Raw genomic sequence first — 14,851 nt, 5'->3', positions numbered from 1 at the left:
CTTCAAGGTCAGCCGGTATTGATCCAGTGGGACAACATCACGGCAGTCGCCCACGTAAACAGACAGGGCGGCACAAGAAGCAGGAGGACAATGGCAGAAACTGCAAGGATTCTTCGCTGGGCGGAAAATCATGTGATAGCACTGTCAGCAGTTTTCATTCCGGGAGTGGACAACTGGGAAGCAGACTTCCTCAGCACGACCTCCACCCGGGAGAGTGGGGACTTCATCGAGAAGTTTTTTCCACATGATTGTGCACCGTTGGGAAAGACCAAAGGTGGACATGATGGCGTCCCGCCTGAACAAAAAACTGGACAGGTATTGCGCCAGGTCAAGAGACCCTCAGGCAATAGCTGTGGACGTTCTGGTAACACCAGGGGTGTACCAGTCGGTGTTTGTGTTCCCTCCTCTGCTTCTCATACCAAAGGTACTGAGAATTATAAGACGTAGAGGAGTAAGAACTATACTCGTGGCTCCGGATGGGCCAAGAAGGACTTGGTACCCGGAACTTCAAGAGATGCTCACAGAGGACTCAGGGCCTCTGCCGATAAGAAGGGACTTGTTTCAGCAAGTACCATGTCTGTTCCAAGACTTACCGCGGCTGCGTTTGACGGCATGGCGGTTGAACGCCGGATCCTAAGGGAAAAAGGCATTCCGGAAGAGGTCATTCCTACCCTGGTCAAAGCCAGGAAGGAGGTGACCGCACAACATTATCACCACATGTGGCGAAAATATGTTGCGTGGTGTGAGGCCAGGAAGGCCCCACGAAGAAATTTCAACTCGGTCGATTCCTGCATTTCCTGCAAACAGGAGTGTCTATGGGCCTCAAATTGGGGTCCATTAAGGTTCAAATTTCGGCCCTGTCGATTTTCTTCCAGAAAGAATTGGCTTCAGTTCCTGAAGTCCAGAAATTTGACAAGGGAGTACTGCATATACAACCCCCTTTTGTGCCTCCAGTGGCACTGTGGGATCTCAACGTAGTCCTGGGATTCCTCAAATCACGTTGGTTTAAACCACTCAAATCTGTGGATTTGAAATATCTCACATGGAAAGTGACCATGATGTTGGCCCTGGCCTCGGCCAGGCGAGTGTCAGAATTGGCGGCTTTGTCTCACAAAAGCCCATATCTGATTGTCCATTCGGACAGGGCAGAGCTGCGGACTCGTCCCCAGTTTCTCCCTAAGTTGGTGTCAGCGTTTCATCTGAACCAGCTTATTGTGGTACCTGCGGCTACTAGAGACTTGGAGGACTCCAAGTTGCTAGATGTTGTCAGGGCCCTGAAAATATAGATTTCCAGGACGGCTGGAGTCAGGAAAACTGACTTGCTGTTATCCTGTATGCACCCAAAAAACTGGGTGCTCTTGCTTCTAAGCAGACGATTGCTAGTTGAATGTGTAGTACAATTCAGCTTGCACATTCTGTGGCAGGACTGCCACAGCCAAAATATATAAATGCCCATTCCACAAGGAAGGTGGGCTCATCTTGGGCGACTGCCCGAGGGGTCTCGGCTTTACAACTTTGCCGAGCTGCTACTTGGTCAGGGGCACACCCTGGCTGAGGAGGACCTGGAGTTCTCTCACTCGGTGCTGCAGAGTCATCCGCACTCTCCCGCCCGTTTGGGAGCTTTGGTATAATCCCCATGGTCCTGACGGAGTCCCCAGCATCCACTTAGGACGTCAGAGAAAATAAGATTTTACTTACCGATAAATCTATTTCTCGTAGTCCGTAGTGGATGCTGGGCGCCCATCCCAAGTGCGGATTGTCTGCAATACTTGTACATAGTTGTTGTTACAAAAAAAAAAAAAAAAAAAAAAAAAATCGGGTTGTTATTGTTGTGAGCCGTCTGTTCAGAGGCTCCTACGTTTGTCATACTGTTAACTGGGTTCAGATCACAAGTTATACGGTGTGATTGGTGTGGCTGGTATGAGTCTTACCCGGGATTCAATATCCTTCCTTATTGTGTACGCTCGTCCGGGCACAGTATCCTAACTGAGGCTTGGAGGAGGGTCATAGGGGGAGGAGCCAGTACACACCACCTGATCCTAAAGCTTTAGTTTTGTGCCCTGTCTCCTGCGGAGCCGCTAATCCCCCATGGTCCTGACGGAGTCCCCAGCATCCACTACGGACTACGAGAAATAGATTTATCGGTAAGTAAAATCTTATTTTTGCCAGTGTTTGAAACAGAGGAGTGTAGTATAATGAAGAGTATGACTTAGTAATGGAAATGCCAAGGTATTTAATCGCCGAAGGACGCCAGATAAAAGGAAAGGAGGTAGTGAGCGTAGAAACTTGGTGTGAGGGAACACAAAGAGCCATGGCTTCAGGCTTAGAGCTATTAATTTTGTACCCAGAAAGGGTGCTGTACGTTTGTAGTTCTGATTGAAGATTGGGGAGTGATATTAAGGGAGTAGTCAAAGTAAGGAGAATATCGTCCGCAACGAGAGACACCTTGTTTTGTTCGTCACCCACCATGACGCCCCCAATATAAGGGTTAGCTCTAATTCTAGCCACCAATGGCTCAATGCAGATGGCAAAATAAGAGGGAATAGGGGGTACCCCTATCTCGTCCCATTTCCCAGAGTAAAATGTGGCGAGTGTAAAGCATTGGTCATTACCGTAGAAGAAGGGTGTGAATAAAGAGAAGAAAGGTAGGTGGGCGCTAGTATAATGGCTATAAAACACCCAAATTATTAATACTGTTTCTCTGGCTGCAGCTTCCCAAAGTTGAGGTGCTGATCCTCAACCAAAAAAAGTCACAGAACAAAAAATACTCAGAGAAGCGCTACCATTAAACAGCATTGATCAAATTTATTGTTAAAAGATATATAACTATCACAATTCTGTAAATAAATCAAGTATCCTGTTGTGTGGTTAACTCATATAATATGTATCAAACATTAGTAGCTAAAATAGTAACAATATTTCTCTGACGTCCTAGTGGATGCTGGGAACTCCGAAAGGACCATGGGGGAATAGCGGCTCCGCAGGAGACTGGGCACAACTAAAGAAAGCTTTTAGGTCACCTGGTGTGCACTGGCTCCTCCCACTATGACCCTCCTCCAAGCCTCAGTTAGATTTTATGCCCGGCCGAGGTTGGATGCACACTAGGGGCTCTCCTGAGCTTCTAAAAAGAAAGTATATAATTAGGTTTTTTATTTTACAGTGAGACCTGCTGGCAACAGGCTCACTGCAGCGAGGGACTAAGGGGAGAAGAAGCGAACCTACCTGCTTGCAGCTAGCTTGGGCTTCTTAGGCTACTGGACACCATTAGCTCCAGAGGGATCGACCGCATGGAACTGGCCTTGGTGTTCGGTCCCAGAGCCGCGCCGCCGTCCCCCTTACAGAGCCAGAAGCAAGAAGAGGTCCGGAAAATCGGCGGCAGAAGACATCAGTCTTCACCAAGGTAGCGCACAGCACTGCAGCTGTGCGCCATTGCTCCTCATACACACTTCACACTCCGGTCACTGAGGGTGCAGGGCGCTAGGGGGGGGGGGGCGCCCTGAGCAGCAATAAAAACACCTTGGCTGGCAAAAATACCACAATATATAGCCCCAGAGGCTATATATGTGATAATTACCCCTGCCAGAATCCATAAAAAAGCGGGAGAAAAGTCCGCGAAAAAGGGGCGGAGCCATCTCCTTCAGCACACTGGCGCCATTTCTCCTTCACAGATCCGCTGGAAGGAAGCTCCCTGGCTCTCCCCTGCAGTCTACACTACAGAAAAGGGTAAAAAAGAGAGGGGGGGGCACTAAATTTAGGCGCAGTGTGTATATATATATATATATATATATATATATATATATAAACAGCAGCTATAGGGGACATAACTCAGTTAGTCCCTGTATTATATAGCGCTCTGGTGTATGCTGGCATATTCTCACTCTGTCTCCCCAAAGGGCTTTTGTGGGTCCTGTCCTCTGTTAGAGCATTCCCTGTGTGTGTGCGCGGTGTGTCGGTACGGCTGTGTCGACATGTTTGATGAGGATAATGATGTGGAGGCGGAGCAGATGCCTATAGAAGGGATGTCACCCCCTGCGGGGCAGACACCTGAGTGGATGGACTTATGGAAAGAATTGCGTGCACGTGTCGACTCCTTACACAAAAAATTTGACGACATGCCAAATGCGGGACAGCCGGCTTCTCAGCTCGTGCCTGTCCAGGCGTCTCAAAGGCCATCGGGGGCTCTAAAACGCCCGCTACCTCAGATGGCAGACGCGGATGTCGACACGGATACTGACACCAGTGTCGACGACGATGAGTCTAGTCTAATGTCCACTAAGGCCATTCGTTGCATGATTGAAGCAATGAAAGAGGTGTTACAAATTTCTGATATAAACCCAGGTACCACTAAAAAGGGTATTATGTTTGGGGAGAAAAAACTACCCGTAGTTTTTCCCCCATCAGAAGAATGAAATGAAGTGTGTGAAGAAGCGTGGGCTTTCCCTGATAAAAGATTGGTAATCTCTAAGAAGTTACTAATGGCGTTCCCTTTCCCGCCAGAGGATAGGTCACGTTGGGAGACACCCCCTAGGGTGGATAAAGCGCTCACACGTTTGTCTAAAAAGGTGGCACTACCGTCTCCGGATACGGCCGCCCTCAAGGAACCTGCTGATAGAAAGCAGGAGGCTATCCTGAAGTCTGTGTATACACACTCAGGCATTATACTTAGACCAGCTATTGCGTCAGCATGGATGTGCAGTGCTGCCGCTGCGTGGTCAGATTCCCTGTCAGAAAATATTGACACCCTAGACAGGGACACTATTCTGCTAACCATAGAGCATATAAAAGACTCAGTCTTATACATGAGAGATGCACAGAGGGAGATCTGCCGGCTGGCATCTAAAATAAGTGCATTGTCCATTTCTGCTAGGAGAGGCTTATGGACTCGCCAGTGGACAGGGGATGCAGATTCAAAAAGGCACATGGAAGTTTTGCCTTATAAGGGTGAGGAGTTATTTGGGGATGGTCTCTCGGACCTAGTTTCCACAGCAACCGCTGGGAAGTCGGCATTTTTACCCCATGTTTCCTCACAGCCTAAAAAGGCGCCGTTTTATCAGGTACAGTCCTTTCGGACTCAGAAAAACAGGCGTGGAAAAGGCGGGTCCTTTCTGTCCAGAGGCAGAGGTAGGGGAAAAAGGCTGCAACAAACAGCAGGTTCCCAGGAGCAAAAGTCCTCCCCCGCTTCTTCCGAGTCCGCCGCATGATGGTGGGGCTCCACAGGCAGAGCCAGGTACGGTGGGGGACCGCCTCAAAAATTTCAGCGATCAGTGGGCTCGCTCACAGGTGGATCCCTGGATCCTGCAAATAGTATCTCAAGGGTACAAACTGGAATTCGAGGCGTCTCCACCCCACCGGTTCCTAAAATCTGCCTTGCCGATTACTCCTTCAGACAGGGAGGCTGTGCTAGCGGCAATTCACAAGCTGTATTCCCAGCAGGTGATAATCAAGGTGCCCCTACTTCAACAAGGACGGGGTTACTATTCCACACTGTTTGTGGTACCGAAACCGGACGGTTCGGTGAGACCCATTTTAAATTTGAAATCCTTGAACACATACATAAAAAAATTCAAGTTCAAGATGGAATCGCTCAGGGCGGTTATTGCAAGCCTGGACGAGGGGGATTACATGGTATCCCTGGACATCAAGGATGCTTACCTGCATGTCCCCATTTACTATCCTCACCAGGAGTACCTCAGATTTGTGGTACAGGATTGCCATTACCAATTCCAGACGCTGCCGTTTGGACTCTCCACGGCACCGAGGGTGTTTACCAAGGTAATGGCGGAAATGATGATACTCCTTCGAAGAAAGGGAGTTTTAATTATCCCGTACTTGGACGATCTCCTAATAAAGGCGAGGTCCAAGGAGCAGTTGTTGGTGGGAGTAGCACTATCTCAGGAGGTGCTACACCAGCACGGTTGGATTCTGAACAGGTTCCATGCCAGAATCTTTCAGTGGGACCTGTTGGACCAATGGTCTGGATCGCATCTTCAGATGCATCGCCTAATAACCTTGTCTCCAAGAACCAGGGTGTCTCTGCTGTGGTGGCTGCAGAGTGCTCATCTTCTAGAGGGCCGCAGATTCGGCATACAGGACTGGGTCCTGGTGACCACGGATGCCAGCCTTCGAGGCTGGGGGGCAGTCACACAGGGAAGAAACTTCCAAGGACTATGGTCGAGTCAGGAGACTTCCCTACACATAAATATTCTGGAACTAAGGGCCATTTACAATGCCCTAAGTCAGGCAAAATCCCTGCTTCTACACCAGCTGGTACTGATCCAGTCAGACAACATCACGGCAGTCGCCCATGTAAATCGACAGGGCGGCACAAGAAGCAGGATGGCAATGGCAGAAGCCACAAGGATTCTCCGATGAGCGGAAAATCACGTACTAGCACTGTCAGCAGTGTTCGTTCCGGGAGTGGACAACTGGGAAGCAGACTTTCTCAGCAGGCACGACCTCCACCCGGGAGAGTGGGGACTTCATCCAGAAGTCTTCACGCTGATTGTAAATCGATGGGAACGGCCACAGGTGGACATGATGGCGTCCCGCCTAAACAAAAAACTAGAGAGATATTGCGCCAGGTCAAGGGACCCTCAGGCGATAGCTGTGGATGCTCTAGTGACACCGTGGGTGTACCAGTCAGTTTATGTGTTCCCTCCTCTGCCTTTCATACCAAGGGTACTGAGAATAATAAGAAAACGAGGAGTAAGAACAATACTCGTGGTTCCGGATTGGCCAAGACGAGCGTGGTACCCGGAACTTCAAGAGATGATCTCAGAGGACCCATGGCCTCTGCCGCTCAGACAGGACCTGCTGCAGCAGGGGCCCTGTCTGTTCCAAGACTTACCGCGGCTGCGTTTGACGGCATGGCGGTTGAACGCCGGATCCTGAAGGAAAAGGGCATTCCGGAGGAAGTCATTCCTACGCTGATTAAAGCCAGGAAAGATGTAACTGCAAAGCATTATCACCGCATATGGCGGAAATATGTTGCTTGGTGTGAGGCCAAAAAGGCCCCAACAGAGGAATTTCAACTAGGTCGATTTCTGCATTTCCTACAAGCAGGAGTGACTATGGGCCTGAAATTAGGCTCCATTAAGGTACAGATCTCGGCTCTGTCGATTTTTCTTCCAGAAAGAACTAGCTTCACTACCTGAAGTTCAGACGTTTGTGAAAGGAGTGCTGCATATTCAGCCCCCGTTTGTGCCTCCAGTGGCACCTTGGGATCTCAACGTGGTGTTGAGTTTCTTAAAATCACATTGGTTTGAGCCACTTAAAACCGTGGATCTAAAATATCTCACGTGGAAAGTGGTCATGTTGTTGGCCTTGGCTTCAGCCAGGCGTGTGTCAGAATTGGCAGCTTTGTCATGTAAAAGCCCTTATCTGATTTTCCATATGGATAGGGCGGAATTGAGGACTCGTCCCCAGTTTCTCCCTAAGGTGGTATCAGCTTTTCACTTGAACCAACCTATTGTGGTGCCTGCGGCTACTAGGGACTTGGAGGATTCCAAGTTACTGGACGTAGTCAGGGCCTTGAAAATTTATGTTTCCAGGACGGCTAGAGTCAGGAAAACTGACTCGCTATTTATCCTGTATGCACCCAACAAACTGGGTGCTCCTGCTTCTAAGCAGACTATTGCTCGCTGGATTTGTAGCACAATTCAGCTGGCGCATTCTGCGGCTGGACTGCTGCATCCTAAATCAGTAAAAGCCCATTCCACAAGGAAGGTGGGCTCATCTTGGGCGGCTGCCAGAGGGGTCTCGGCTTTACAACTTTGCCGAGCTGCTACTTGGTCAGGGGCAAACACGTTTGCAACATTCTACAAATTTGATACCCTGGCTGAGGAGGACCTTGAGTTCTCTCATTCGGTGCTGCAGAGTCATCCGCACTCTCCCGCCCGTTTGGGAGCTTTGGTATAATCCCCATGGTCCTTTCGGAGTTCCCAGCATCCACTAGGACGTCAGAGAAAATAAGATTTTACTCACCGGTAAATCTATTTCTCGTAGTCCGTAGTGGATGCTGGGCGCCCATCCCAAGTGCGGATTGTCTGCAATACTTGTACATAGTTATTGTTAACTAAAGGGTTATTGTTGAGCCATCTGTTGAGAGGCTCAGTTGTTTTCATAATGTTAAACTGGGTATAGTATCACGAGTTATACGGTGTGATTGGTGTGGCTGGTAAGAGTCTTACCCGGGATTCAAAATCCTTCCTTATTATGTCAGCTCGTCCGGGCACAGTGTCCTAACTGAGGCTTGGAGGAGGGTCATAGTGGGAGGAGCCAGTGCACACCAGGTGACCTAAAAGCTTTCTTTAGTTGTGCCCAGTCTCCTGCGGAGCCGCTATTCCCCCATGGTCCTTTCGGAGTTCCCAGCATCCACTACGGCAGGCCTGGCCAACCTGTGGCTCTCCAGATGTTATGAAACTACATGTCCCAGCATGCCCTGCCACAGTTTTAGCATTCTCTAAAAGCAAAACTGTGGCAAAGCATGATGGGATTTGCAGTTTTACAACAGCTGGAGAGCCACAGGTTGGCCAGGCCTGCACTACGGACTACGAGAAATAGATTTACCGGTGAGTAAAATCTTATTATAAGACACATTGTAGAAACTCCCTAGGAGAAATGTGACCACCTGTATTCCAATTGGAAACGCAGCATTTGTAATTAACTGATGTTTCTTCTATTAAGCTCCATGCATGGGCTGATTAATCATATAAATTCATTCGAGGTTTCCTTAAGAGTCCATCCACATTTTAACGATATGAATGTGATATGAAATGTCCACCATTTAGTGAAAAGCTTAAGTGCTCACAGTTTTATCCAAATGAATGAAAAGAGGCTTTTGCTGGGTAGCTTAAATGGACATGCTTCCATACAAATTGCAGTGACTTTTTAAGCTGAAGCCGCTATTAGTACAGTCTCGTGCATATAGCTTACCCAGGCCTTTCAACGGTGGAGGAATTAATCACTGTCTCCTTCCTGGTAGTGGGCGCCGGCTGCCCACACTGCTGTATGTCGACACCGAAATGGCTGTCAATAGCACCAGGTGGAGATCGGACTCACAGGACAGTGTCGGAGCGCGGCTCTTTGTACCAAAAGCCGTGCGCTTGTAGTTCCGTTACGGGAGCCGCTGGACACACTCCTTGTGTGTGGGGTATTTGATGATCCCAGGATACCGGACAAACCGTCGGGCGGATGCTTGACGCGTTTCTCAGCCTCGAGACAGGGGCTGTTTCATCAGAAGTACCGCCTCCATAGTGTTGGGCATTTTTATATCCCAGAGCTCTCTGATTACTGCAGCAGATGTCAAATGTCAATCAGCTGATTGAAAACTGTGTCTGCTAAATTCAGACCAACAGACTTTTACTTATATTGGCATGCTGTTATAAATAAATAAATAAATATATAAATTTCTCTATCGTCCTAGTGGATGCTGGGGTTCCTGAAAGGACCATGGGGAATAGCGGCTCCGCTGGAGACAGGGCACAAAAAGTAAAGCTTTAGGATCAGGTGGTGTGCACTGGCTCCTCCCCCTATGACCCTCCTCCAAGCCTCAGTTAGATTTTTGTGCCCGGCCGAGAAGGGTGCAATCTAGGTGGCTCTCCTAAAGAGCTGCTTAGAAAAGTTTAGCTTAGGTTTTTTATTTTACAGTGAGTCCTGCTGGCAACAGGATCACTGCAACGAGGGACTTAGGGGAGAAGAAGTGAACTCACCTGCGTGCAGGATGGATTGGCTTCTTGGCTACTGGACATTAGCTCCAGAGGGACGATCACAGGTACAGCCTGGATGGTCACCGGAGCCTCGCCGCCGGCCCCCTTGCAGATGCTGAAACGAGAAGAGGTCCAGAATCGGCGGCAGAAGACTCCTCAGTCTTCTTAAGGTAGCGCACAGCACTGCAGCTGTGCGCCATTTTCCTCTCAGCACACTTCACACGGCAGTCACTGAGGGTGCAGGGCGCTGGGAGGGGGGCGCCCTGGGAGGCAAATAAAAACCTTTTTTGGCTAAAAATACCTCACATATAGCCTCCGGGGACTATATGGAGATATTTAACCCCTGCCAGAATCCGTTAAGAGCGGGAGACGAGGCCGCCGAAAAAGGGGCGGGGCCTATCTCCTCAGCACACAGCGCCATTTTCCCTCACAGAAAGGCTGGAGGGAAGGCTCCCAGGCTCTCCCCTGCACTGCACTACAGAAACAGGGTTAAAACAGAGAGGGGGGGCACTAATTTGGCGTTAGAAATATATAAAAAAGATGCTATAAGGGAAAACACTTATATAAGGTTGTCCCTATATAATTATAGCGTTTTTGGTGTGTGCTGGCAAACTCTCCCTCTGTCTCTCCAAAGGGCTAGTGGGTCCTGTCCTCTATCAGAGCATTCCCTGTGTGTGTGCTGTGTGTCGGTACGTGTGTGTCGACATGTATGAGGACGATGTTGGTGAGGAGGCGGAGCAATTGCCTGTAATGGTGATGTCACTCTCTAGGGAGTCGACACCGGAATGGATGGCTTATTTAGGGAATTACGTGATAATGTCAACACGCGCCAAGGTCGGTTGACGACATGAGACGGCCGACAAACAATTAGTACCGGTCCAGACGTCTCAAAAACACCGTCAGGGGTTTTTAAAACGCCCGTTTACTTTAGTCGGTCGACACAGACACAGACAGGGACACTGAATCCAGTGTCGACGGTGAATAAACAAACGTATTCCTTATTAGGGCCACACGTTAAGGGCAATGAAGGAGGTGTTACATATTTCTGATACTACAAGTACCACAAAAGAGGGTATTATGTGGGATGTGAAAAAACTACCGTAGTTTTTCCTGAATCAGATAAATTAAATGAAGTGTGTGATGATGCGTGGGTTCCCCCCGATAGAAAATATGGGCGGTATACCCTTTCCCGCCAGAAGTTAGGGCGCGTTGGGAAACACCCCTTAGGGTGGATAAGGCGCTCACACGCTTATCAGAACAAGTGGCGGTACCGTCTATAGATAGGGCCGTCCTCAAGGAGCCAGCTGACAGGAGGCTGGAAAAATATCATAAAAAGTATATACACACATACTGGTGTTATACTGCGACCAGCGATCGCCTCAGCCTGGATGTGCAGAGCTGGGGTGGCTTGGTCGGATTCCCTGACTAAAAATATTGATACCCTTGACAGGGACAGTATTTTATTGACTATAGAGCATTTAAAGGATGTATTTCTATATATGCGAGATGCACAGAGGGATATTTGCACTCTGGCATCAAGAGTAAGTGCGATGTCCATATCTGCCAGAAGATGTTATGGACACGACAGTGGTCAGGTGATGCAGATTCCAAACGGCACAAAGGTGTATTGCCGTATAAAGGAAGAGGAGTTATTTGGGGTCGGTCCATCGGACCTGGTGGCCACGGCAACTGCTGGAAAATCCACCGTTTTTACCCTAAGTCACATCTCTGCAGAAAAAGACACCGTCTTTTCAGCTTCAGTCCTTTCGTCCCTATAAGAGTCATATCTGCCCAGGGATAGAGGAAAGGGAAGAAGACTGCAGCAGGCAGCCCATTCCCAGGAACAGAAGCGTTCCACCGCTTCTGACAAGCTCTCAGCATGACGCTGAGACCGTACAGGACCCCTGGATCCTACAAGTAGTATCCCAGGGGTACAGTTTGGAATGTCGAGACGTTTGCCCTGCGCAGGCTCCTGAAGTCTGCTTTACCAAGGTCTCCCTCCGACAAGGAGGCAGTATGGGAAAAAATTCACGAGCTGTATTCCCAGCAGGTGATAATTAAATTACCCCTCCTACAACAAGAAAAGGGGGTATTATTCCACACTATATTGTGGTACTGAAGCCAGAAGGCTAGGTGAGACCTATTCTAAATCTAAAAAAATTTGAACACTTACAAAGGTTCAAATCAAGATGGAGTCACTCAGAGCAGTGATAACGAACCGGGAAGAAGGGGACTATCTGGTGTCCCGAGACATCAGGGATGCTTACCTCCATGTCCAAAATTTGCCCTTATCACTAAGGGTACCTCAGGTTCGTGGTACAGAACTGTCACTATCAGTTTCAGACGCTGCCGTTTGGATTGTCTACGGCACCCCGGGTCTTTACCAAGGTAATGGCCGAAATGATGGTTCTTCTTCGAAGAAAAGGCGTCTTAATTATCCCTTACTTGGACGATCTCCTGATAAGGGCAAAGTCCAGGGAACAGTTGGAGGTCGGAGTAGCACTATCTCGGATACTGTTACAACAGCAGGAGTGGATTCTAAATATTCCAAAATCGCAGCTGATCCCGACAACAAGTCTCCTGTGCTTAGGGATGATTCTGGACACAGTCCAGAAAAAGGTGTTTCTCCCGGAAGAGAAAGCCAGGGAGTTATCCGAGCTAGTCAGGAACCTCCTAAAATCAGTGCATCATTGCACAAGGGCCATGGTAAAAAAAAAATGGTGACTTCCTTCGAAGCAATTCCAGTCGGCAGATTTCATGCAAGAACTTTTCAGTGGGATCTGCTGGACAAATGGTCCGGATCGCATCTTCAGATGCATCAGCGGATAACCCTATATCCAAGGACAAGGGTGTCTCTCCTGTGGTGGTTACAGAGTGCTCATCTTCTAGAGGGCCGCAGATTCGGCATTCAGTTTTGGATGTTGGTGACCACGGAGGCCAGCCCGAGAGGCTGGGGAGCAGTCACACAAGGAAAAAATTTCCAGGGAGTGTGATCAAGTCTGGAGATTTTTCTCCACATAAATATAGCTAAGGGTAAATTTATAATGCTCTAAGCTTAGCAAGACCTCTGCTTCAAGGTCAGCCGGTATTGATCCAGTGGGATAAAACATCACGGCAGTCGCCCACGTAAATAGACAGGGCGGCACAAGAAGCAGGAGGGCAGTGGCAAAAACTGCAAGGACTTTTCGCTGGGCGGAAAATCATGTGATAACACTGTCAGCAGTGTTTCATTCCGGGAATGGAAACTGGGAAGCAGACTTCCTCAGTAGGCACGACCTCCACCCGGCAGAGTGGGAACTTCATGGGGAAGTTTTCCACATAATTGTAAACCGTTGGGAATTACCAAAGGTGGACATGATGGCGTCCCGTCTGAACAAAAAACGGGACAGGTATTGCGCCAGGTTAAGAGACCCTCAGGCAATAGCTGTGGACGTTCTGGTAACACCGTGGGTGTACCAGTCGGTGTATGTGTTCCATCCTCTGCTTTTCATACCTACGGTACTGAGAATTATAAGACGTAGAGGAGTAAGAACTATACTCATGGCTCCGGATTGGCCAAGAAGGACTTGGTACCCGGAACTTCAAGAGATGCTCACAGAGGACTTATGGCCTCTGCCGCTAAGAAGGGACTTGTTTCAGCAAGTACCATGTCTGTTCCAAGGCTTACCGCAGCTGCGTTTGACGGCATGGCGGTGGAACGCCGGATCCTAAGGGAAAAGGCATTCAGGAAGAGGTCATTCCTACCCTGGTCAAAGCCAGAAAGGAGGTGACCGCACAACATTATCACCACATGTGGCGAAAATATGTTGCGTGGTGTGAGGCCAGGAAGGCCCCACGAAGAAATTTCAACTCGGTCGATTCCTGCATTTCTTGCAAACAGGAGTGTCTATGGGCCTCAAATTGGGGTCCATTAAGGTTCAAATTTCGGCCCTGTCGATTTTTCTTCCAGAAAGAATTGGCTTCAGTTCCTGAAGTCCAGAAGTTTGTCAAGGGAGTATTGCATATACAACCCCCTTTTGTGCCTCCAGTGGCACTGTGGGATCTCAACGTAGTTCTGGGATTCCTCAAAACACATTGGTTTAAAACCAGTCAAATCTGTGGATTTGAAGCATCTCACATGAAAAGTGAACATGCTCTTGGACCTGGCCTGGACCAGGCGAGTGTCAAATTGGTGGTTTTTTTCTCAAAAAAGCCCATATCTGTTTGTCCATTCGGACAGGGCAGAGCTGCGGACTCGTCCCCAGTTCTCTCCCTAAGGTGGTGTCAGTGTTTCACCTGAACCAGCTTATTGTGGTGTCTTGCGCCTACTAGGGACTTGGAGGACTCCAAGTTGCTAGATGAGGTCAGGGCCCTGAAAATATAGGTTCCAGGACGGCTGGAGTCAGGAAAACTGACTTGCTGTTATCCTGTATGCACCCAACAAACTGGGTGCTCTTGCTTTTAAGCAGACTTTTGCTAGTTGGATGTGTAATACAATTCAGCTTGCACATTCTGTGGCAGGCCTGCCACAGCCAAAATATGTAAATGCCCATTCCACAAGGAAGGTGGGCTCATCTTGGGCGGCTGCCCGAGGGGTCTCGGCTTTACAACTTTGCCGAGCGGCTATTTAGTCAGGGGCAAACACGTTTGTAAAATCCTACAAATTTGATACCCTGGCTAAGAAGGACCTGGAGTTCTCTCATTCGGTGCTGCAGAGTCATCCGCACTCTCCCGCCCGTTTGGGAGCTTTGGTATAATCCCCATGGTCCTTTCAGGAACCCCAGCATCCACTAGGACGATAGAGAAAATAAGAATTTACTTACCGATAATTCTATTTCTCGGAGTCCGTAGTGGATGCTGGGCGCCCATCCCAAGTGCGGATTATCTGCATTACTTGTACATAGTTACAAAAATCGGGTTATTATTGTTGTGAGCCATCTTTTCAGAGGCTCCGCTGTTATCATACTGTTAACTGGGTTCAGATCACAGGTTGTACAGTGTGATTGGTGTGGCTGGTATGAGTCTTACCCGGGATTCATAAATCCTTCCTTATTGTGTACGCTCGTCCGGGCACAGTACCTAACTGAGGCTTGGAGGAGGGTCATAGGGGGAGGAGCCAGTGCACACCACCTGACCCTAAAGCTTTACTTTTTGTGCCCTGTCTC

The sequence above is a fragment of the Pseudophryne corroboree genome, chromosome 4 (genome assembly GCF_028390025.1).
Source record: "Pseudophryne corroboree isolate aPseCor3 chromosome 4, aPseCor3.hap2, whole genome shotgun sequence".
NCBI classification, from domain to species: Eukaryota; Metazoa; Chordata; class Amphibia; order Anura; family Myobatrachidae; genus Pseudophryne; species Pseudophryne corroboree.
This window is presented reverse-complemented; position numbering follows the sequence as displayed.